Here is a 23,677-nt window from a genome sequence, read left to right as displayed (position 1 = left end):
TGGAGTTCCGCAATAATGGATATTCAGAAGAGTCTATAGTATTGTAAAACTTGTGCTTCTTGGTAGAGCCAGCTACTCTGAATCTATTCTGAATCTATAAGAATCCTCCACTCCCATTCTCCACCATTTCCAACATCCCCGGATACAGGAAGATTTAATAATCACTTGCACCAAGACTTACAGAGGCTTTTCTTGAACAGAGTTCTAACAATAATTTCAGCTTTGACCTTAGTTTATCCAGCAAGGTCTCTCCTTCATGCTTTCTCTAAGAACGTGATGTCATAAAAGAGACACTGCTGCTGGCTTTGGCTATTCTTTGGCAATCAGAGTCAATTATCTATATTTCCTGGGATTTCAAATGAGAAGGCTGTCAGAACAAGCTTCTGGGTAAGCAGGTATCTGCATAGTTCCAAGTGCCATGTTGTATAAAGTAGAAAAAAAAAACCAAAAAAACAAAAAAACAAAAAAACAAAGCAATGATCAGATTTGGGAGAATTCCTGATGACCCAAAATCTAAGAATTCCTAAAGATATTTTGGTAAGATATTCACTAACAAAAGGGAGTAAAAGAAAACAAACCTAAAAGGAATAGCAAAGGCTTATTTTAAGCCAGAAATAAAAGTACAATATTCTCTCTTTGAGCAGCTATAAAAGTCATGTTCTATCTTTTGTATTAAATGGAATGAGAAATGAGTATCTTTTGTTTAAGTATTAATAAGATAAATTTGTTATTCAGCCCTTTCCTTTACCAATGTTTGACGCTGGAGATATGTTTACCTATTTTACCTATATTTTAATAGCTAGCAAATACCTATTTTCACAATGTAAGAGCTTACAAAATGTGAACATAAAATATGGAAATGTTTGAGTCTTTGCAAACATCTGAGTAATTTAAGATTGAGGCATAAAATTGACTCATCTCTTTAGAAACCAAAGTGCAGCTTGGAGAGAAAATAAAATACCAGATATGAAACAGATATTTAATTTCATTCAACAGAACATACATCTTCACTTTATTTCAAAATAACCTCTTACGAATATTCATTACATAGAAAGAACTCCCCCATCCTGGTAATTGTTTCAAAGTACAATACCAAGGTTTTTATGAAGTGACATATGGTGAGGTGGGCGTAATTTTTCTAGGTGGAAATTTATTCCCAGTATGTCTCGGGAAATTTATGTTTTTAAGAGTCGCTTATTCTGAAAAACAACAAGAAATTCGAAAAACAGGAAAGACCAGCATTATATCCTATGAGAAATAATGCTTGGCAACCAACATAGAGATATCAGTTGGTTAAGGGATCCATTGACACTGAGTTGGAAGTGGACACAGAGTTAAGGACAACATTTTAGGAAGGGGACAGAGGAAAATGACCCAGCTCCGATTGTCTTGTTCATAGCGCTTGATCCACTCTCAAGATTGGACATTCTTAAAACAAGTATTAATAAGTTGATATGCACTGTAGACTTTATCCTACGAGTCGTATTACAATAAGTAAGTATTGAAAGCAAAGTACGTGCTTAAGTTGCCGGTTCTGATTCTGAGTAGTGCTTGTCAACTTGGGTTTTATGTGGCTCTGTTTGCTGGTGTTTTGCAGTGTTTGAGCATTCCTCATGAGCACTAGTTATCTAACAGAGGAAATACATGCCGAAAGACTACTGTGGAATACTGCTATTTAAAATCAGAAGCTTATCTAAAATCTGAATTGGACAGAGCAATATCATTCTCAATGACAGAACCAAAACTAGGGCAAGAAAACAAAAATTTTTTCATCTTTGAAAAATAAACGAATAAAACAAAATAGAAAACAAACCTCTTTTTGTTCTAGAATATTTATCACAAAGCAAGGTCAAAATTATTAGATAGAACAATTCAGGTTTTATTTTAAAACTTTATTTTAAGAATTACCTTTAAACAATGAATGTTTTTCTACTATCTTTCAATTTTAAATGATTTTTATTGATATTTGTTTTGCGTTAATATTTTTTCTTTTAATGCTTTCTATTTTCAAATGTCTATGTAAAATTGAAGTTATTTTTACATGTTATCAAAATAAATACTCGTCATAATATAATGGTTCATAATAATGATAAACTATTTATTTTGATCACGTCTTTATAATAGAAAAGCCACCAACATTTTAGTTTTAAAAATATTTGTTGTTTATTAATATTGTAAACAATTATTACTGTAAAAGATGGAAATAGTCTTATGAAAAATACAGTGCAAAATGATTTTAGGAGCTCCTGAACATTCCAGGGAATTCTGATGGCTTATTCCCAAATCCTGAAGAGAAATATCTCTCAGATTAATATATTTTATGAATTTAGAAAACACTAGGTAAGAGGACTTTTTAAACTCTCAGTCTCATAATAAAGCATAAATTATTCTAGGATTCACATGAAAGAATAGCTATGAATTTAACTCAGTAGAATGAATTATAATTTCTTGAATTTAACAATTAAGGAAATATTCAAACTCACCAGATTGCCAAGTGCTTGCACACTCATTTCATTTAATACCTCATTTAAAAATAGTGTCTTCTCTGTGTCTGCATGACCTAGACTTGGGACTCAGTACTGAAACAAAGAGAAAATGTCCCTGACCTGAAAGAGAATATTGACGATAAAACAAGCATATCTACAACTATCTGATCTTTGACCAAATCTGACAAAAACAAGCAATGGGGAAAGGATTCTTCCCTATTTAATAAATGGTGCTGGGAAAACTGGCTAGCCACATGTAGAAAGCTGAAACTGGATCCCTTCCTTACACCTTATACAAAAATTAATTCAAGATGGATTAAAGACTTAAACGTTAGACCTAAAACCATAAAAACCCTAGAAGAAAACCTAGGCAATACCATTCAGGACATAGGCATGGGCAAGGACTTCATGTCTAAAACACCAAAAGCAATGGCAACAAAAGCCAAAATTGACAAATGGGATCTAATTAAACTAAAGAGTTTCTGCACAGCAAAAAAAATTACCATCAGAGTGAACAGGCAACCTACAAAATGGGAGAAAATAAGTAAGTATTGAAAGCATATGAACAGACACTTCTCAAAAGAAGACATTTATGCAGCCAAAAAACACATGAAAAAATGCTCACCATCACTGGCCATCGGAGAAATGCAAATCAAAACCACAATGAGATACCATCTCACACCAGTTAGAATGGCAATCATTAAAAAGTCAGGAAACAACAGGTGCTGGAGAGAATGTGGAGAAATAGGAACACTTTTACACTGTTGGTGGGACTGTAACCTGGTTCAACCATTGTGGAAGTCAGTGTGGCGATTCCTCAGGGATCTAGAACTAGAAATACCATTTGACCCAGCCATCCCATTACTGGGTATATACCCAAAGGATTATGAATCATGCTGCTATAAAGACACATGCACACGTATGTTTATTGCAGCACTATTCACAGTAGCAAAGACTTGGAACCAATCCAAATGTCCATCAATGATAGACTGGATTAAGAAAATGTGGCACATATACACCATGGAATACTATGCAGACATAAAAAATGATGAGTTCATGTCCTTTGTAGGGACATGGATGAAACTGGAAACCATCATTCTCAGCAAACTATCACAAGGACGAAACACCAAACACTGCATGTTCTCACTCATAGGTGGGAATTGAACAATGAGAACACATGGACACCGGAAGGGGAACATCACACTCCAGGGACTGTTGTGGGGTGGGGGGAGGGGGGAGGGATAGCATTAGGAGATATACCCAATGCTAAATGATGAGTTAATGGGTGCAGCACACCAACATGGCACATGTATACATATGTAACAAACCTGCACGTTGTGCACATGTACCCTAAAACTTAAAGTATAATAATAATAAAATAAAATAAAAAGCCTTAAGAAGTTCTGGGAGTTGACATTTCAGAAGTCACAGTTTATCTTAGTCCATTTTGTGTTGCTATAACAGAATATCTGAGGCTGGATAATTTATGAAGACAAAAGGTTTATTTGGCTTGTGTTTCTGGTGGTTGAAAAGCCCAAATTGGGCAGCTGCATCTGCTGAGGGCCTCATACTGTTTCAACTCATGGAAGAAAGGAGAAGAAAGGAGAAGGAAGGAGGGAAGGAAGGAAGGAAGGAAGGAAGGAAGGAAGGAAGGAAGGAAGGGTGTCCTAAAAGACCAAACATGAGAAGGAACAAACTGCTCTTGCAATAACTAATCCAGTCCCATGAGAGGGAAAACTTACTCACTCCCCTGGAAGGGCACTAATCTATTCATGAAGGATCCACTCTAATGACCCAAACACCTCCCACAAGGCCCCACTTCCCAACACTGCCACATTGGGAATCACATTTCAACATGAGTTTCAGAGGGGATGAACTTGACCCATAGCACTGTGGCTGTCATTATTGTTCAGCTCTTGCCACCTTTGGTGCATAACACACTGACTTATAACTATGCATTTCATATGACGCCTTTGATAAAATCTATTCATAAATCTCTTGGTTCAGAGACTTATATAGTATCTTATTTTGGTAAAGGTTCTAGGTTATATGGAGTTGGGGGCTACTAACTCAACCTTGATTTGAGCTTAGATTGCAAATATTCCCAAGCATAATCTGGTATACTGTAAAATATGGCCAGATATTTCCCCAGACATTGTATTATAATGAGCCATTCTTGCACCTCCTAACAAAGGAGGGTCTCTTTTTCCTCCCCCTGGAACCTAGGCCAAGTTTGTGATTTACCTTGCTAAAAGAATGCAAAAAAAGTGACGTTGGAAGGCTTGAAGTTTCCATTTTGCCCTCTTGGAACCCAGCTGCCATGTGAGAAAGCATAGTCTGCTGTAAAGGCCATGGAAAAGAGGACAGAGGCACTTCTGTTCACCGCCTAGCCAGCTGTCAGACATGTAAGCGAGGCTCTCTTCTAAGAACTAACCCTCAGCAGGATTGCCAACTGACTCCACGTGCATGAAAGAGAACCCCAACCGTGGCTCAGCTGGGCCCAAACTGCAAATCTGAGAGTTTTGGAGGAAACAAATGGTTGTTGTTTTAAACATCCTAAGTTCTGGGGTGGTCGATACACAGCAAAAAATAATGATTACAAAATTTAGTACCTAGAAGTAGAATGTTAATGAGTCAAAAATTGAAAACATGTGGCCTTTGCTTTGGGAATGAGTGGTAGCCAAAACTGGAGAAGCAGTGGGGAAATTTTTGACCAATAAAAAATGAAACAAAATGGCAAAATGTTAGTGTAAGCTGAAAGAAATCATGAGTAAATTGTTATTGAAGGCTAAAACCGGGCAACCCATGCTATTTAGTTGTGAAATGATTGTGTTCTGAGATAACTTGGATGACAGAAAAGGTCCCCAGTAAAATATATGGATCTAGCTAAGGAGATTTCTAGGCAGAATATTGGAAAGGTCAATTCAGTTCTTCTAGCTTCATTATATATTACTGCACAAGAGAGAGAAACTAAAGCAGAAACTTTTCAGCTTACGAACAAAATTTAGAGAAAACCTAGCATCTCTAAGAGTGGCTGAATGGAAAATTAAATTATTTTTCATCCTTAGTTTCTCTATTCTGCAAATGATTCCCATTTTAAGCAGTGGCCTTTGGCTGAGGATCAAGTCAAGAGCTCAGACTCTTTGGCAAAATATACAACAGAGACTCACAAACCTTAGCATCCATAAGAATTATCTGAAGGGCTTATTAAAACAGAAGATCCTTTCCCTCTCCTGAGAGGTTCTGATTTGGTAGTTTTCTTAATGGGGTGCAAAAGTTGCATTTCTAGAAAGTTCTCAGGTGATGCTGCTGGATTGGAGACCATGCACTGTGAAACACTGACATAGGAAGATTTAAGTTTATGACAATTAGACCTGCTAAACTAGTGCGATTGGCCTTATGGGGTCTCTGAGATGACAGGAACAGTTTGCCAAGAGAAGTAACATGAATAATTTCGGACAAATGGCAGATAATAGTAGATTGCAAAATATGACACAAAGTTCCTCTGATCCCTATGATGTAATGTTTCTGTTCTTCCCATGATCAAGCGAAGTTGAAATTGCTATTACCTTTTGTGAGGTCACCATTCTTCCCACCTAGAAGTGAAGTCTGTTTCTCTACCCCTTGGATCTGAGCTGACCTTGCGATTTGCTTGGCTCAGTGGAATGCAGCAGAGACATGTTGCAGGCCTTCCAAGCTCAGACTCAAGAGGCCACAGCCTCCTCTTTTGACCTCTTGGAAGGTAGATACCATGAGAAAAAGTCTGAGCTAACCAGCGAGAAACCTCCTGGGGGGGAAATCCAGGCATTTTAAATTATTTTCGAAGGCTAGAAAAAGAAGGTGACTTACATTGTGGCAGAACAACTTCTCCTCTATTTGATATGGATGCCAGCAATTGAACTGTGAAGTAGTTTGGTACATAGACATAGATACGCTGAGATATATCAAGTCTCTGCATTATAAATAAAAGATACATAACTTCCAAGGTCAGAATATCTCCCATTACACATAGTTTTCTGAAATTTTATCTAGAAAATAAAGGATATATTTTAAAAGTCAACAGAGTTTTATTAAAAATAAACTTTCCCTGCCTTGGAGACAGATGGTGTGTTATGGACGGTATCATGTAGCACGGTGTCAATATACACACTTGACTATACTTCCAATTTGGTATAAGTGTATAGAAAGTAAAAAGCAGTAACTTTTCCATTTTTCATTCACAGTTCATTTTCATTCAGCAAGTATCTTTTCATAACCCACTATGTGCAAGATCCTGTACTGGGTGCTATGAATGTAAACAAAACAAAAGAAAAATGCCTGTTTTGAAGGAGTTTAGACTTGGTGGGGGAAAAAGGATAATGAGTAACATAATAAGTAAAATGAGTATGTTGAAAAGTGGTAAGTGATAAGGAGAAAAACAATAGGAAAGGAGCATAGAAAATGTTTGGAAGTTCTGGTTAAATTAAAGCTATGAGACTACTAAAGGGAAAATGGCACGCCAAGGCCTCGGATGTGAGCATGCTTGGAGCATTGGAATAACAGCCTGGGGCAGAGTGACTGGAGCACATGGAGCAAAGATGATGCCTGGTTGAGATCAGAAAGATGGTGGGAGTGGGGTAGACTTCAACCCATAGTCAGGATTTTGGTTTTTCCTCTAAATGAGGTGGAAAGCCATTGAAGAAATCTGAAAATAGGAGTTACATGATCTGACTTATAATTTTTCCCATGATCACTGTGGCTGTTGTGTTGGGAATAGACTGAAAGGTCATAGGGAATAACCCAGGTGAGAGGTGGTTGAGGATAGTAATACCACAGTGAGAGTGAGGATGCCGTGCTGAAAGGTCAGGCTCTCGATACAGTATGAAGTCAGAGCCTGTGGGACTTATGGACCAATCCAATGCAGAGCCTGAGCAAATGGGAAGGGTGAGGATGATTCCAAGGTTTTTGGTTTGATCAAATGAAAGCCTGCAAGTAGCATTAACTAAGAGAGCAAAGAATGAAAGTTTGAAATGGCAAATCTTAGGAACTCATGTCAAGTGTGAGGTGCCTAACAGACATCCAAGTGAAGGTGTCAAGTGGACAGGAATTCACCTAGCATTTGGGGCCGATGTCTGAGTTGAGAATAAATATTTGAGAGCCCTGTGCTCTATTAGCTTACCAAAACCAAGTACCAGAAACTGGGTGGCTCAAATAACAGAAATTTATTTTCCCACGATTCTGCAGGTCACAAGTTAGAGATAAGGGTGGCAACAGGATGGATTTCTTCTGAGGCCTCTCTCCTTGGCTTGTGGACAGCTGTCTTCTCCTTGTGTCTTCACATGGTCTCTCTATGCCTCATGATGTACCTCATGGTACACTCATGACCTCATTTTAACTTAATAACCTCTTTAAAAACCCTATCTCTAAATGTAATTACATTCTGAGGGACTAGGAGTTAGGAATTTAAAATATGGTTATTTGGGGATGGGACAATTTGGCTATAACATCAACATATGTGATATTTAACATATGACCCTGGATAAAACCATGTAGGATGGGTTTAAATAAAAATAGCAAACATGCAAGGATGAGTTTTGAAGCCCTAGAATACTTAGAGGTTGGAGAGATGCAAACCCGAAAAGAACATTGAAAATGAGAGCTCAGAGATGCAGGAGAAAGTCAGGAGGACGAAATGTCCTGAAAGGCAAGTGGACAAAGTCTACAAGGAGGAGAGCATGGACAACTCTGTCAATTGCTGCTGAGAGGCAAGTGAGCTGCCTTGTCATAATACGGCCGGGCGTGGTGGCTCACACCTGTGAGACCAAGGCGGGTGGATCATGAGGTCAGGAGATCGAGACCATGCTGGCTAACATGGGGAAACCCCGTCTCTACTAAAAAAATACAAAAAAAAATTAGCTGGGGTGTGGTGGTGGGTGCCTGTAGTCCCAGCTACTCAGGAGGCTAAGCAGGAGAATGGTGTGAACCAGGGAGGTGGAGCTTGCAGTGAGCCGAGATTGTGCCACTGCACTCCAGCCTGGGTGACAGAGCAAGACTCCATCTCAAAAAAAAAAAAAAAGTCATAATACTAATAATAACAATGACACCAATAACAATAACAGTGGCAAAGCATCAACAATTATAGCTTTTACTGAGTGCTCACTACATGCTAGGTGCTTTCCTACCATATGTTTCTTCAAATAGTATTTGTGAATGAGTGCTAATGCTCAGAGAGATTAAGTAGCTCACCCAGTCAGGACCTTCTACATAATTTGCAGGGCTCAGTGAAAAATGAAAAATGAGGTCCTCTCTTCAAAACATTAAGAATTTCAACTTGGCAATAACAGAGACTTAGACCAAGCCCAGGGTCCTTCTAATGTAGATCTTAAGCACGGGTCACACATCCACAAATCTGGCCCACTCATGGCATCCTCAGTCAGTACTAGAGATGCATTAGGGCCTAGGTAGGCTAACTTCAATCCTAACTTCGCCTCGTCTAAATAATCCCTTATCAAAAATGGGAAGTGCTTCATAATATGCCAATAGTTACACCTAACAGAGCCTCAAGATATATTTCCTGGGACTCTATCATTACTCACAAGGCTTCAAAAATCCAGCTTTCTTTTGGTTGAACCTAAATGTTGCTTAGGTCATCTGAGTGGGGTGAGCACAGGAAGCTGGGATGACTGCCTATTGGAAACACTTCATTTGAAAACGAATTAAGAACTCTGTGACTTTTAGCTGTGACTGTGAAATCCAGCCTTCTATGCATGAAGCAGGAATGTGAGAAAAGTTAGATTGTGTCCAAGTTTGATACTTATTTGAGTTGACACCGTCTGCCACGGGTGCTAATTTTGAGCCCTTCTCAGTGTTTATTGCTGGTGCACCTTTTAAGCCTCCGATAGGTCTTACACCTGTCAAAACAGTTGTTGATTGACATAAAACTTGGCATTAAAAACAGTAGAATTAAACACTGCTTTCTCACACCTGCATTTATCGAGCCTCATTTTCATGAAATAACAATTTTTTCTTACCTTTTTTCTTTTTCTTTTTTAAAAAATTTTTTGGTCAGTTTTCATGTGAAGCACCACTGTGCCACTGTTACAGCATTTTAAATTAGTTTCACCACGGTCATCAGGTTTGTGATTATCTCTGCTACTTGAACACCTGGTCTGACTGTGGGAATTATTTGCCATCTGGCTAAATACTGAGTAATTATAACAACTTAATGGCAGGATAAAATACTGTTTGATCAGAGGCTTGATAGTCTTTTCAAAGAGTTTGGTAGCATTAAATAAAGCTCTGTCATTAACTTAATAAATGTATTCTCTTTACAGACTTTAAAGGTGTTACTTTTAGGGACATCCTGGGGGGATTTCCTTGGTGTTAGTTTCTCCAGACATCATGTTGCTAAAAGCTCTGAGGATCACTTTCCAGGTTCACTTATATTACGCTTACTCAATATATTGCCATCATATATTAAAGCAAGAAGTGATATATAGCTTTTATCTGACCAGAAAAAACCTGAAATGACACTAAGTTCACCATTTATTATTAGTGTCACCCACTTGCCTGAAATACTCTCTCCTTTCAGAATGGAACATTCGAGAGTGTGGGTTTTGTTCATATGCAGCATTTTGCCATGAAGAGAAAGAGGACGCATTGGAAGGAAGGATGCATTTTAACACCTATATGTATTTTGAGATTGGACGCTGGATGATTCCATAAAAGAGGCGGCTGTGAAGATAAAGAGGTAGCATTGGAAGGAAGGATGTGTTTTAACACCAGTAAGTATTTTGAGATTGAACACTGGATGATTCCATAAGAGAGGCGGCCTAATGTAATGCTTAAGAGCTTGTATCCTGAAATCACACTTCCTGGCATGGTCCTGGATCTGCCACTTACTAGCTCTGTGTTCTTGGCTGAGATATGACTTAAATCTGTTTCCTTAACTGTAAAGAGTGGATAATAATAGTCATTACCTGATAGAGTTATGATGAAGAATACATAAGATAATATTTATTAAGTTCTCTAAACACTGCCTGATATATAAAATATGTGCTACTTAAGTGTTGCTAAATAAATGTGACTATGGAAAACTATACATACACAAAACATAAAAACAAACAGCCATTCTTTATTAAGAATTGGCTAAGATTGCCTGAGACTCAAATGGATAAAAAGGCTCCTTGTCCAGGACAAAACAAGACAGGTAATCCATGCTCCCAAGCCCTCTGTGCATCTGAGGTCAGCCTTCCCTTTAATACGCAAACAGATTCCATATCATCTGCATCACATACACAACATTTGGAGAGTCATGGCAGATTAAGCCATGCTGGATTATTGCTTGCTATTGTCTGCCTGCAATCCCAATATGCTCTTATTCTACTTTTGGCTTTTCTCTGTCCTGTTTATTTTTGAATTTACTCATTTGGCAAGTATGTATGAGCATGAAATGCAGCTCTGCTGACACAGAGGTAAGCAATGTAGAAAACAGCACATACATAAAGAAATTCCAGGTAATGACAGGTGGTGACAACAGAAGACAGTGACATGGGGGCATGACATGGTGTGGGCTCTTTGACATCGGGTGGCTCAAGGAGGCTCTTGGGAAAGGTGACATAGAAGAGAAGACCTGGGTGACAAAAGGGCCCAGGAAATGGCAACAGCCCTGAGCCGGGAAACCTCATTGTGTTTGAGAGGCCAAGGGAAGGCCAGGAACTGGAGCAGCTGGGGAGGGAGAGAGAGGCAGGGAGGAGATCGGGAGGGAGCACAGTTTGCAGCCTGTGGCCATGGCATACACTGGCTATTCTGTGCAGTTCCCAGTAAGACGGGACATGTGCCTTTTCTTCATTCTCCCACAGCTCTGTCACTACATGGCTATTGTGATAGTGAACTATTTGCAAAAGTTTGGAAAGTGCAGAGAGGGAAGAACTTACAATGGAAAGCTGGTACTATCATTCTGGACATTCTTCCCCCATCCTCACCCAGCATTTCTTCCTGGCTTCTTTTCGTCTTCTGTCCCTGGTTTCCTCTGTGTTACTAGATCACCTCCCCACTTCTCCTATTTCTCCATCAGACAGTGTCTTGCAACACTCATGCTCCCCCTACCTTCTTATGCAAAACTGTTCTCCCTTCTCCACTCCCAGGGGTAGCTGCTGGGCCTACTTTGTATGTCTGAATATATAAGGCCTCTGCTAAATAAGGAGCTGTCCACTCTTAGCTATGTAAAAAACTAAATGAAGTGTTCAAATTATTTAAAAATTTAATAATTACTTACATTATTTTGTTTTTTTTTTTAAATTCTTAAATGTATTCAGAATCAAATTGTTCTAATTCTGCTCCTGTAAACAGAAGAGAAGAATACATTTTCTGATTATCTAGAACAGACATTCGGGGCTCATGCTTTTTATCGGCTTTCTCTCAGATTTATATTTAGAGCCAGATACATTCAGAGCAACCTAGATGTGACATTACCTGTAGAAAACTTAAACAAATTGTTTACTTTTAAAAGCCTCCCCTAGGAAGACCCTGTAAAAGTTAGGCTCCACTGTAGAAGGTAGTTCTCCTCTCCAGAAGTAAACAATATGGCATCCTCACAGAGAAAGAATCATAGTGAAAGAAATTCAGGTAGAGATACTAGGGTTCTGTTTGTGGCACAGAAAACTTGGAGTCAGTGACCACGTGCAAGTTGTGGATAGCTCTGAAGGCTCCTCCTTTTTTGACAAACTATACAGAGCAAGGGAGCATTTCCTAAGATCTGGAGGCTACCTGTGACGGCAACATTTTCGGGGGCAGTGGGCAAGGGATTCAACTGAGTTGATATCCTGGCCCACCCAAACTTTACTGCATACCAGTTTGTATGAGCAGCTTAAGGACTGTTTACCTGAGCTCTGGTGAGCTGCACAAAGCATGCTATTCTGCCCGGGGCCAGGTGCAGCCTCATCCCAGAGCCCATGAACAAGACTGGGCACTGCCCTCCAAATGCCACTCACAGGGCCCTTGAGACAGCCCTCCTACCTGCAGCTGCTCTCAACTAGGCTAACACCGTTAAACAGAGTTTCTGCAGTACCATTCTGTCTTGGTCAGGTTCTTTGCACACAAGGACAGCTGTGAGCCCACAGAAATCTCTCCCTGAACTAAGGCTCTGGTGTATTCTCCAGAAAGCAAGCAAAATGCCCTTCTCACACTCCATGTTTCTGTGTCAAGTATTTACATTTCATATTGGAGTCTAGATGCCAGGAACTCTTGTGAAAACATAATTATTTATGTATTATGTGGAAACCGAAGCTTCATTATTTCAAGAAGCTTCAAGCCTGAAAATTGTATTTAAAGTAATTCACACTAACAAGCCATGTCTTTGTCCATATCTTTTTTGAGAAGTTTTATGGTGCTCAGGATGAATTATACCCATCCCTGAGCTGGCCTTACTTTTTTCAAATGTATCAGTGAGGCCACTTGGCCACCTATATCTGGAAAATGGTACAATTAACATTAACAGGGGAATTTCCTTGCAGTGACTGGCATAACCAACTTATGACCCAGTTTCTTCATAAGGACCCCTCTAAATATTGAACTAGGAACCATGCATCAGAAGATCAATAAGCCCAGTGTTTTGAATAAAATGAATGGTGTGTTGTAAATGACACTGTGTAAAACAAGTGGCCTATAATTAGCCAAATAGATAGTGAGTATTCACCAGTCATCACACAGCAATGTCTGACTTTAGTTGTAAGTGCTGGACTGTTACGACAGCAGCGAGCCTAATGGAGTATGGCTGCATTAAACAGTGCCAAGGGGTACATGAGGTCACAGCTCATCTGCCAGGCACATTGACCACGCAACCGATCCCTGGGCTGAGCAGTGAAGCTCATGCAGATTTTCTGCTGAAAGGCAGAGGGCATGAATGAATCCGATTCCATTTTATTGCCAAGTTGCTGCCTCATGGAATCTGCTACGTTGTCTTACACACTTAGAGACTGTTAATACCAAGTGACTAGAACATTCGACTGTCAGATTGCTGTATTTAAAGACAACACATGCTGTATTTGCTGAATTTCTACATTAGCAAATGCTTTCCAATGTGAGCTTTACTTTAATTATCATAGAACCAGCGTTTCAATTTTTTTTTTTTTGACATCCTTCCATTTTGAAAAGCCAAACTCAGGACTGGCATGGACTGACAGGCTAGGAATGAATTCATAAGAAGGGGACTAAAACAAACAGTTAATAAAGCAGCATTGTTAGAAAAGACATCATGACCTCATAATGTAAACACAGACTCAAAAGGGTTGTGCTAAAAATATTACCTGGCAGCAGCGGCTGCTAATAAAACTTGACTCTGGGCCAGGCGTGGTGGCTCAGGCCTGTAATCCCAGCACTTTGGGAGGCCAAGGTGGGTGGATCACCTGTGGTCAGGAATTTGAGACCAGCCTGGCCAACATGGTGAAACCCCATCTCTACTAAAAATACAAAAATTAGCCAGGCGTGGTGGTGGATGCCTGTAATCCTAGCTACTCGAGAGGCTGAGGCAGGAGAATCACTTGAACCCAAGATGTGGAAGTTGCAGTGAGCTGAGATCGTGCCACTGGACTCCAGCCTGGGCGACAAGAGCAAGACTCCATCTGAAAAAAAACAAAAAACAAAAACCAAAAAACAAAAAACCTCTACTCTGTGGCTATGTACAACTTCTTTATGAGGTATAAACACATTAGTGTTTTCTCCAAAGAGTTCCATGGCATCACATTTTACAGTCAGTCTCCTTATCAAATGTCATAGAGTGGAGTCACTTGACAGGTTTCAGAATAATCACTATCGACACACTAATATGCTCCAATAACTTCCCATAGCAAACATTAAAGCTTTCCTGAGGAAGAGGCACTAAACACCGGCCATTTAAATGACCATCTGACCATCCACAGGCCACAGATGGAACATGCAGACATGAGGCTCCTGGCAGGGATAGTGCCCACAGCTTTTGGTGGCACAGTCTGTCAGTACAGCTGATGTGAACACCCCAAATTTAATGTCCTTGGTGCTGGCCATACTGTATCCTTGGCACACACAGCTCATGGGGATATGGAATTATCAAAGATCATGGAAAAGTGCCACTTTTGGAAAAGTTTCCATGCAGAGTATCATAGTGTGTGATGCTGTTTTTAATGAAAACAAAGTCTCCCTTCACAGACACTGTGTTTGCCCCTTTGGAAATAGCAGTAGGCAAGACAGATATGGCTCAGTTGTTGTCTCCATGGACCTCACTGTTTAGGAATAATTCCAGGGAATTTATCTTGAATCCTCACTTTTGAAAAATGTGTAACAGACAGACTGTACTGTATTAGCTGTTAGAAATATCAGTAGATACGTTCCTCTTTTGCTTTCATCTTCCATTTTTTCCATTATAAACTCTTGTACATGACAGAGAATATAATTAGTGAAACAAACAACAGAAATATGAAGATAATTAGTTTGTATGTAGTAATGGCAATATTAAGGTTTTTATATTAGTTGGGACCATAGGAATAGTGGTTAAGGGTGTGTGCCCTGGAGCAACGCCACATGGGTTCAAGCACTGGTTCTACTATTTACAAGAGGTGCATCTGACCCTTTTCTTACCCATTCTGTGCTTCTGTTTGCTTGTTAGGAAAATGACAACAATAATAGTATTTCCTTCCTGTGGTGGTTATAATCTTTGAATGGGGTAAGATATATAAAGCACAGTACCTGGAACACAATAAGTACTCAATAAATGTTGGCCTTTATTACTTCCTTATATTTTATTTATGTCTTATCACGGCACCTAATGGGAAAATAATTGTGCTGGAGAAAGCGTGCTGCCACTTTGAGATATAGGCCACTCATAATGAGCTCTTGAATCTATCACACCAACATTTGGAGGCCCTACTCTGCACAGATCACAGATGGGCTCCACTTGACTTATATATAGCAGTGCTGTGAAATAGGGCGGGAAGGATATCTGCTGGTGATAATGATGGCAATTAAAATGGCAGGTAATGTGCTAACTAGTTGCAGTGTTGTTAGCGCTGCTAAGACAGGAAAAAAAAAACAGTGAGAAAGATTTATTCTTTGAGGCATATAGGAAAGAAATATTTTAAAAAGAATATTCAGTGTAAGTCCTGGCAGTAGCAATTTACAATTCCCAAGATTTGCACATTCCCCTTCCTCACTCAGGCCTCCACCATCATCTACTTCACCGATACCTTATGTTGGATTTTCACTATGATAAAACTATAATAGAAGGTAGGAAATATAACAATTAGGAGTGCAACCCTTTGCATCTGGAAGACATAAGTTCAAGTCTTGCTCCTGCCCCGTACCATGTTTTAACTTTGGGCAAGTTAATCTGACACTTATTAGCTTGCTGCTAAAGATTTCACATTGGCTAATTCCCTGTGATAAAGAATCTGGCTGGCCTTTGTCTCCTATTCAAGTTAGGTACCCTCTAAACCCTTGAGATTTCATGAATGGGAAGAATGCCTTTGTTACTCATGTGGGACCTGAGAATTTATGCTAAGGAGATGGAAGATGACTTAGGATATGGCTTCCCCTGCTGGAAAGATCAATCATGGAATTAGAGAATCAGGGTTTTGTGCCAAATGATATTGGCCTAAACTCAGGGGAGGCAAGGAGGCTGTAGAGTGACAGAGTTCATTCATGTGGCCAGTGATTCAACCATTCATGACTACATATTGAAATCCCAATAAAAACACAGGACACTGAGGCTGGGTGAGCTTCCCAGGTGAGTATTCACAGTACTCTGTGTGTATTGTTACACATCGATGTGCTGGCAGGGTGATGCATCCTGACCACTTGGGGAAAGAACACCAGAAGCCTCATATTTGGGATCCACCAGACCTCACCTTATGTGACCCTTCTTTTGGGTGTCTTGATCTGCATCCTTTTTCCCATAATAAAACTGTAAACATAGTATGGCACTTTCCTGTGTTCCACGTATCAGTTTAGTGAATAATTAAACAAGAGAGGGTGCAGGAACCATTTGTATCCAGTTCGTTAGGAAGTAAAGGTGGCCCTGGGAACCCCCAAGCTTGCAGCAGGTGTATGAAGTGAGGGTGACCTTGTGGGAGACTCTGAACTCAACCTGTAAAATTTGGCCCAATTAGCAGGGCACGGTGGCTGTAATCCCAGCACTTTGGGAGGCCAAGGCGGGCAGATCACGAGGTGAAGAGATTGAGAACATCCTGGCTAACACGGTGAAACCCCGTCTGTACTGAAAATATAAAAAATTAGCCAGGCGTGGTGGCAGGCACCTGTAGTCCCAGCCACTCAGGAGGCTGAGGCAGGAGAATGGCGTGAACTCGGGAGGCGGAGCTTGCAGCGGGCAGAGATTGTGCCACTGCACTCCAGCCTGGGTGACTGAGCGAGACTCCGTCTCAAAAAAAAAAAAAAAAAAAAAAAAAAAAAAAAAACTGGCCCAAGTCCAGGTATTATCAGTATTAGCAGTCATTTCAGACTAGAATTCAAAAAACATCAAAAAAATCTGATAAGCCCTGTACTCTAAGGCAACGGTTCCCAAAGTGGGATTGCTGGAGGAGTGGCGTCTAAGCTGCCTGGGAACTGATTAGAAACAAAATCTGAGTGCCAGCCAGAGTTCCTACATCAGAAACTGTGGGCCTGGGCCTGGCACTTTGTGCTTTCACAAACCCTCCAGGTGGTCCAGCTGCACTCTTTGGTTTGAGAACAACACTCCTCTCTCTAACTGAACAACTCTCCAGTTAGAGAGAGAATCCAGAGCTGGGCAGCCTGTGTTTGAATGACTGTGTCACCACGCGTTATCTCAGTAATCTTGAACAAGTTGCTTAACCGCCCGGGGCCTTGGTTTCTCTTCTGCAAAGATGGAGATGGTAATGTTAATAGAATACCTCTCTCCCCATCTGCCATGGGGGTCTTGTGAGGGATAAATGACTTAGTACATACAAAGCATTTTGAGTAAGACCTGGAACATGAGGGCTTTGCAAGTGTTCGCTGTCATCATCTATGAAACAGGAATGCTGCTACTTGTCCTGTGGTGAAGATGAAATGGGATAGCATATATAATATACTTCCTGGTGCATATTGCATGATCCGTTAATGATCACTGGTTTTAGTATCTACGACTTCAACTCATTTTAGGCACATAGCAAATATAATTGTTTTCCTGAAAAGCAAGTAGAGGTTACTTATGATCAAGCTGCTTGGAATTTTCATGAGAAGAACAGTCCCATTCCTGACTCCTTGCCAAGCCAAGGGGATCTCTATAATATATTACTAAGTGTGTAATTACATTAGATATTAGCAATTATGGCAGAAATACCCTCATGGGTACTGACTTCAAGCTACTACTGAGAAGAAAACTGAAATTTGTTCCTCATCAAAACTCAGCTGGCTGTTCAAGATGAAGAAACATATTTGTTTCTACTTTAATCACCATTTATTGAACTGTTTGTGACATTTTATGATTAAGACAAGAAGTGCTCTGGCTAATTTACTGATATTTGTCAATGAAAATTTATTTTTATTTTATTATTTTTTTGCATGTACAAATGTAGTGTATCTCAAAGACTGTTCCATGGATACATCTGCGTTAAAATCCCCTGGGTTTCCTATGGTTAAAAACAAAAAAACAAAACAAAACAATTTATCAGTTTACATGAATGAAAACCTCGAGCATGCATGCTGAAGTTTGAGAACCATTGTTTTAGAAATAACAGGATATTAGGATATTAGAAAACAAAACAAAACATAAAAATAAGACTCCAAAAGGTGTTTCAAGACTAGAAAGAATTATGTTGAACAATGACTGTCCCACCATTTATTGTCGCTGTAACCTTGGGCAGACTGCTTAACTTCTCTGGGCCTTGGTTCCTCCTCTGACATTGATTCAGAAGAGAGACATGAGAACTAGGATGAAGTGGAATGGAAACGCATTAAAGAGTCTATCGGCCGGGTGCGGTGGCTCACGACTGTAATCTCAGCATTCTGGGAGGCCGAGGCGGGCGGATCACAAGGTCGGGAGATCGAGTCCATCCTGGTTAACACGGTGAAACTCCGTCTCTACTAAAAATACAAAAAATTAGCTGGGTGTGGTTGCAGGCACCTATAGTCCCAGCTACTAGGGAGGCTGAGGCAGGAGAATGGAGTGAACCTGGGAGGCGGAGTTTGCAGTGAGCCGAGATTGCGCCACTGCACTCCAGCCTGGGCAACAGAGCCAGACTCCGTCTCAAAAAAAAAAAGAGTCTATCAAGCCTGGACCAGCCATTCTGGAGGTGACACAGGCTGCCTTTTGTGAACCAAATTACATACCAAAACAGTTTCAGCTCTTGTGGCTGAGACAAGTTGACTTTTGTCTGTCCTTCTGCAGCACAAACCTCGATAACCCTCTGAGTATATCTGTGCAGAGCAGGCCCATCAGGATCCCAGATCACCACTCTTGAGGGTAATATTCATCTTTTAATGATCTGTTCTCAGTGCAAGCACATGCCATGTGCCCTGCCTGCCATTTTCCCCCGAGTTGCTTTAGAAATAGAGTACAAAGAAATTCCCTTGTTTCTACAAGTCTCCTAAAGGCCAGGTATGTCTGTACAATCCAGAGATAAAAATTGCTCTCCCTCTCTTCAATGCATAAAAAAGCAAAGATAATCTGCTGCTATTCTCATGGGTCTGGTAATGAGAATTTCTTTCCCCCTTGGACAGGTGCAGTGAACAAAATGTATATAGACACACACAGACACACACGCACACACACACACACACACACACACACTGAGAGGCTTATCTAAACTTGAAACTTAGTGAGTTCTAAATAATTCACAGATAAAAATAGGAAAACAGATGACTTGATCTTCAGATAGTTCACAAAGCTCCTGTTAGAGTTTTGCTACTGTGAAACCTTTTTACTAGTCCTGTTAAAATGGAACTTGTCAATGCTTATCTAATTCTCTCCCCTGCTCTTCACCAGGGGAGGTACAAATGAGCTATAAAATGGGAGTGGATACAGAAAAAGGAACTGTCTGGTCGGTCATTGAATAAATGAGAATTATGTCTGGGATACTTTACCATCAGAAATCACTGAGTAAAAATGAGGCAGTAGGGGTAGTGTGTGTGTGTGTGTGTGTGTGTGTGTTGATGGGGTGGGTGAGGGTAGTGAGGTCAGAGATGGTAGGGCTATTGTATACAGCAAGTTGGCCCATTAGGTGATCTGAAACCTTTTTGCTACTGACACCTAGAAATGTCAGGCAAAATGTAACAAATATATTTTTAAATCCAGACTTAAGCTTGTAAGAAAGTAAGGGAAATTCCCAAGGGCCAAAAGCAAAGAGAAAATTACAAACAACAGTGGTCAGTGGGCACCAAACAACAGCTGCTCTGGGAATTCTTCCAAGCTCAATAGCCAAGATGCACACATTTAAGGAACATAAAAAGGTAAATCACGTACCCAATCAAGATGAAAGATTAGAACCAGAAGTGAGGGAAGGGATAACCCTCAAAGGAAGCCTTAAATAAAAAGAAACTGTGCATTGATAAAGGGAGAGAATGTGGAAGCTTACCTATCATGGTAAGCTTGGTGGGGAAAAAAAAAATCAATAACCTCCCAGAAAATTTGGATTCACAAATCTTCCACAGAGATGGATTAAAAGTTTGAATTTACATTGTTTTAATGATCCCAAACCCTCCAAATGTAAAAGTAACATAAAAGGCTGAAAACCCCACTGAGATGTTTACACAAGCAAATGCACAATGTATTTGGAGCCAGGTGGTATATATTCCCATTTTACAACCCTACTGAACATATGCTTACAATCCAAAATTATAAAACAGATGAGGATACAGGCCACAATGAGCAAGAATGAACACAAACAACAAACAACAGGTCACCCCAGGGGCTTTCGATGATAAAAATAATATGAACATCAAATATAAAACAAGTATATTTCAAAATAACAAGAAATAAAAATAAATAACATTATGAGAAATGAATCAGATACTATCCAAGCCTAGGCATAATTGAGGATAAAATTGTAAAGAGGAAGACAGCTTGGTTTTTGGGATTCCTCTGAGATTTAGTAATAGCGGTGTCTTTAGCTAAGTTATTTAATCTGTTTCTGTATAAACAGACTGATCCTAAGATCTGATCTTTACCCTCTTGGTTTTCCTGTCTCCAGGCAGAAACTATCATATCACATTCTTAATACTCTGACAAGGCCAATGATACCACTGTGTTTGGTACCTGCCTCTCTCACAGAAAGAATTGACAAAGAAGGCAGCTGTGGGGCTGGCAGCAGCGGAAGCCAGGTGAAGATGGAGACAACTGTCTGATTCATCCCTTTGATCAACACCAGCTTGCAGTTTGATGGGTTACTGGGAATCCTAGCTGGGGTGATAACAACCACGGGCCAAGGCCAGCAAGCTCACACTTCGCTTACTTGTTCATTATCCTTTGTTACACAAATATTTCCACTTTCAGAATGCAGATTTCATTTGTATAGGTTAGAGTTGTTTGTTATACATATATAATTAAAAATTAACACAATTAAGGAATTGAACTCTCTTTATCATTAACCATTAACTTCAGTGCAGGTGAGAGTCAAAGTGGGGGCAGGTATAAGTGATAGGCACAGTTCACAAGCAGACAAAATTATGACACTTGCAGATATGTAGACCATGCTATGTCCGCAGATGCTTACATCCAGGAATTTCTCTCTAAAGGAAGTGCTGAAACCAAAGCAAATCCAAGCAATTTTCATAGGGGTAGAAATTAACCTGCAGTAACCCTGTAGACGTCCACTTAATTCCAGACCTTTTACTGTACTAATCATTCTGGTAAAAAGAAACAAGAAAATCATGTCCTTTCACTATCTGTCTGTAATTAAAGTATTTATAATAAAATGTGCATGGGGAGCAGCTGCTATTAGTAGATTTGAAAGAAAGGCTGTTAAATCACTTCTCAGATAGGAAGCTCATGTTAGATGACAGAATACCTTTTTCTTGCCTGAGAAAATGACACCTCCCAGAAATGTGCAAAGACATGAATTGTCACAGGGAGTTACTTCCCTAGCAATTGCTGTCTTTGTAAGAGGTCAGTCTGAACAACTTTTAATAGCCTCAGTCTGATGAGAGGAGATGGGGCCAAGAGGATTCTACCTAAGTCAATGTGGTATTTTATATATTTTTTAAATTTTTATTTATTTATTTTTTTTATTATTATACTTTAAGTTTTAGGGTACCTGTGCACATTGTGCAGGTTAGTTACATACGTATACATGTGCCATGCTGGTGTGCTGCACCCACTAACTCGTCATCTAGCATTAGGTATATCTCCCAATGCTATCCCTCCCCCCTCTGTCTGGGGACAACAGTCCCCAGAGTGTGATGTTCCCCTTCCTGTGTCCATGTGATCTCATTGTTCAATTCCCATCTATGAGTGAGAATATGAGGTGTTTGGTTTTTTGTTCTTGCGATAGTTTACTGAGAATGATGGTTTCCAGTTTCATCCATGTCCCTACAAAGGACATGAACTCATCATTTTTTATGGCTGCATAGTATTCCATGGTGTATATGTGCCACATTTTCTTAATCCAGTCTATCATTGATGGACATTTGGGTTGGTTCCAAGTCTTTGCTATTGTGAATAATGCCACAATAAACATACGTGTGCATGTGTCTTTATAGCAGCATGATTTATAGTCCTTTGGGTATATACCCAGTAATGGGATGGCTGGGTCAAATGGTATTTCTAGTTCTAGATCCCTGAGGAATCGCCACACTGACTTCCACAATGGTTGAACTAGTTTACAGTCCCACCAACAGTGTAAAAGTGTTCCTATTTCTCCACATCCTCTCCAGCACCTGTTGTTTCCTGACTTTTTAATGATTGCCATTCTAACTGGTGTGAGATGGTATCTCATTGTGGTTTTGATTTGCATTTCTCTGATGGCCAGTGATGGTGAGCATTTTTTCATGTGTTTTTTGGCTGCATAAATGTCTTCTTTTGAGAAGTGTCTGTTCATGTCCTTTGCTCACTTTTTGATGGGGTTGTTTGTTTTTTTATTGTAAATTTGTTTGAGTTCATTGTAGATTCTGGATATTAGCCCTTTGTCAGATGAGTAGGTTGTGAAATTTTCTCCCATTTTGTAGGTTGCCTGTTCACTCTGATGGTAGTTTCTTTTGCTGTGCAGAAGCTCTTTAGTTTAATTAGACCCCATTTGTCAATTTTGGCTTTTGTTGCCATTGCTTTTGGTGTTTTAGACATGAAGTCCTTGCCCATGCCTGTGTCCTGAATGGTAATGCCTAGGTTTTCTTCTAGGGTTTTTATGGTTTTAGGTCTAATGTTTAAGTCTTTAATCCATCTTGAATTGATTTTTGTATAAGGTGTAAGGAAGGGATCCAGTTTCAGCTTTCTACATATGGCTAGCCAGTTTTCCCAGCACCATTTATTAAATAGGGAATCCTTTCCCCATTGCTTGTTTTTCTCAGGTTTGTCAAAGATCAGATAGTTGTAGATATGCGGCATTATTTCTGAGGGCTCTGTTCTGTTCCATTGATCTATGTCTCTGTTTTGGTACCAGTACCATGCTGTTTTTGTTACTGTAGCCTTGTAGTATAGTTTGAAGTCAGGTAGTGTGATGCCTCCAGCTTTGTTCTTTTGGCTTAGGATTGACTTGGCGATGAATGTGGTATTTTATAAAGGGTATTCGTTGTGGGATTTTCAACAGTGAATTTCTGATTTGCATTAGCTAAGCTCAAAATAAAAGTGTATTATGAAAGAACACAGAGGATAAGGTGAGAAAATTTTTTTCTTATTCTTTGTTTGTATAGATGTCATTGGAAACTGCTTGGGAGAGTGTTGCTATTTTTTTAAGATGTTGCATAACTCTTTAAACCCAGTCATACTTTTTTTTTTTTTTTTGAGACAGAGTCTCGCTCTATTGCCCAGGCTGAAGTGCAGTGGCAGCAGTGGCATGATCTCGGCTCACTGCAACCTCCACCTCCCAGGTTCACGTCATTCTCCTGCCTCAGCCTTCTGAGTAGCTGGGACTATAGGCACCTGCCACCAAGCCTGGCTAATAAACCCAGTTATACTTCTTAACTTTGAATTTTATGCAGCCTTCAGCATATCTTACCATTACTCAGACAAGACACCAAGTTTCAATAACAACAAAGATTCTTGTGCTAGTATTCATACTTCTACACCTGTGTGA

The 23,677-nt window shown here is 39.8% G+C and overlaps 1 long non-coding RNA gene across 1 annotated transcript in view; it reads right to left on the bottom strand.

The window, feature by feature from the left end:
• Positions 1-321: 321 nt before the first annotated feature.
• LOC109025683 (uncharacterized) overlaps positions 322-23,677 on the bottom strand; it is a 68,627-nt gene continuing 45,271 nt past the window's right edge. Inside the window, exons 3-5 of the long non-coding RNA XR_008677117.2 lie at positions 11,743-11,806; positions 2,484-2,606; positions 322-399 (exon numbers count right to left, since the gene is read on the bottom strand). This is a non-coding gene — a long non-coding RNA (uncharacterized lncRNA). The remainder of the gene's footprint in view (positions 400-2,483; positions 2,607-11,742; positions 11,807-23,677) is intronic.

Source organism: Gorilla gorilla, chromosome 12 (assembly GCF_029281585.2).
Source record: "Gorilla gorilla gorilla isolate KB3781 chromosome 12, NHGRI_mGorGor1-v2.1_pri, whole genome shotgun sequence".
Lineage (NCBI taxonomy): Eukaryota > Metazoa > Chordata > Mammalia > Primates > Hominidae > Gorilla > Gorilla gorilla.
The sequence above is the reverse complement of the archived record's forward strand: the minus strand, read 5'-3'. Positions and strand labels throughout refer to the sequence as shown.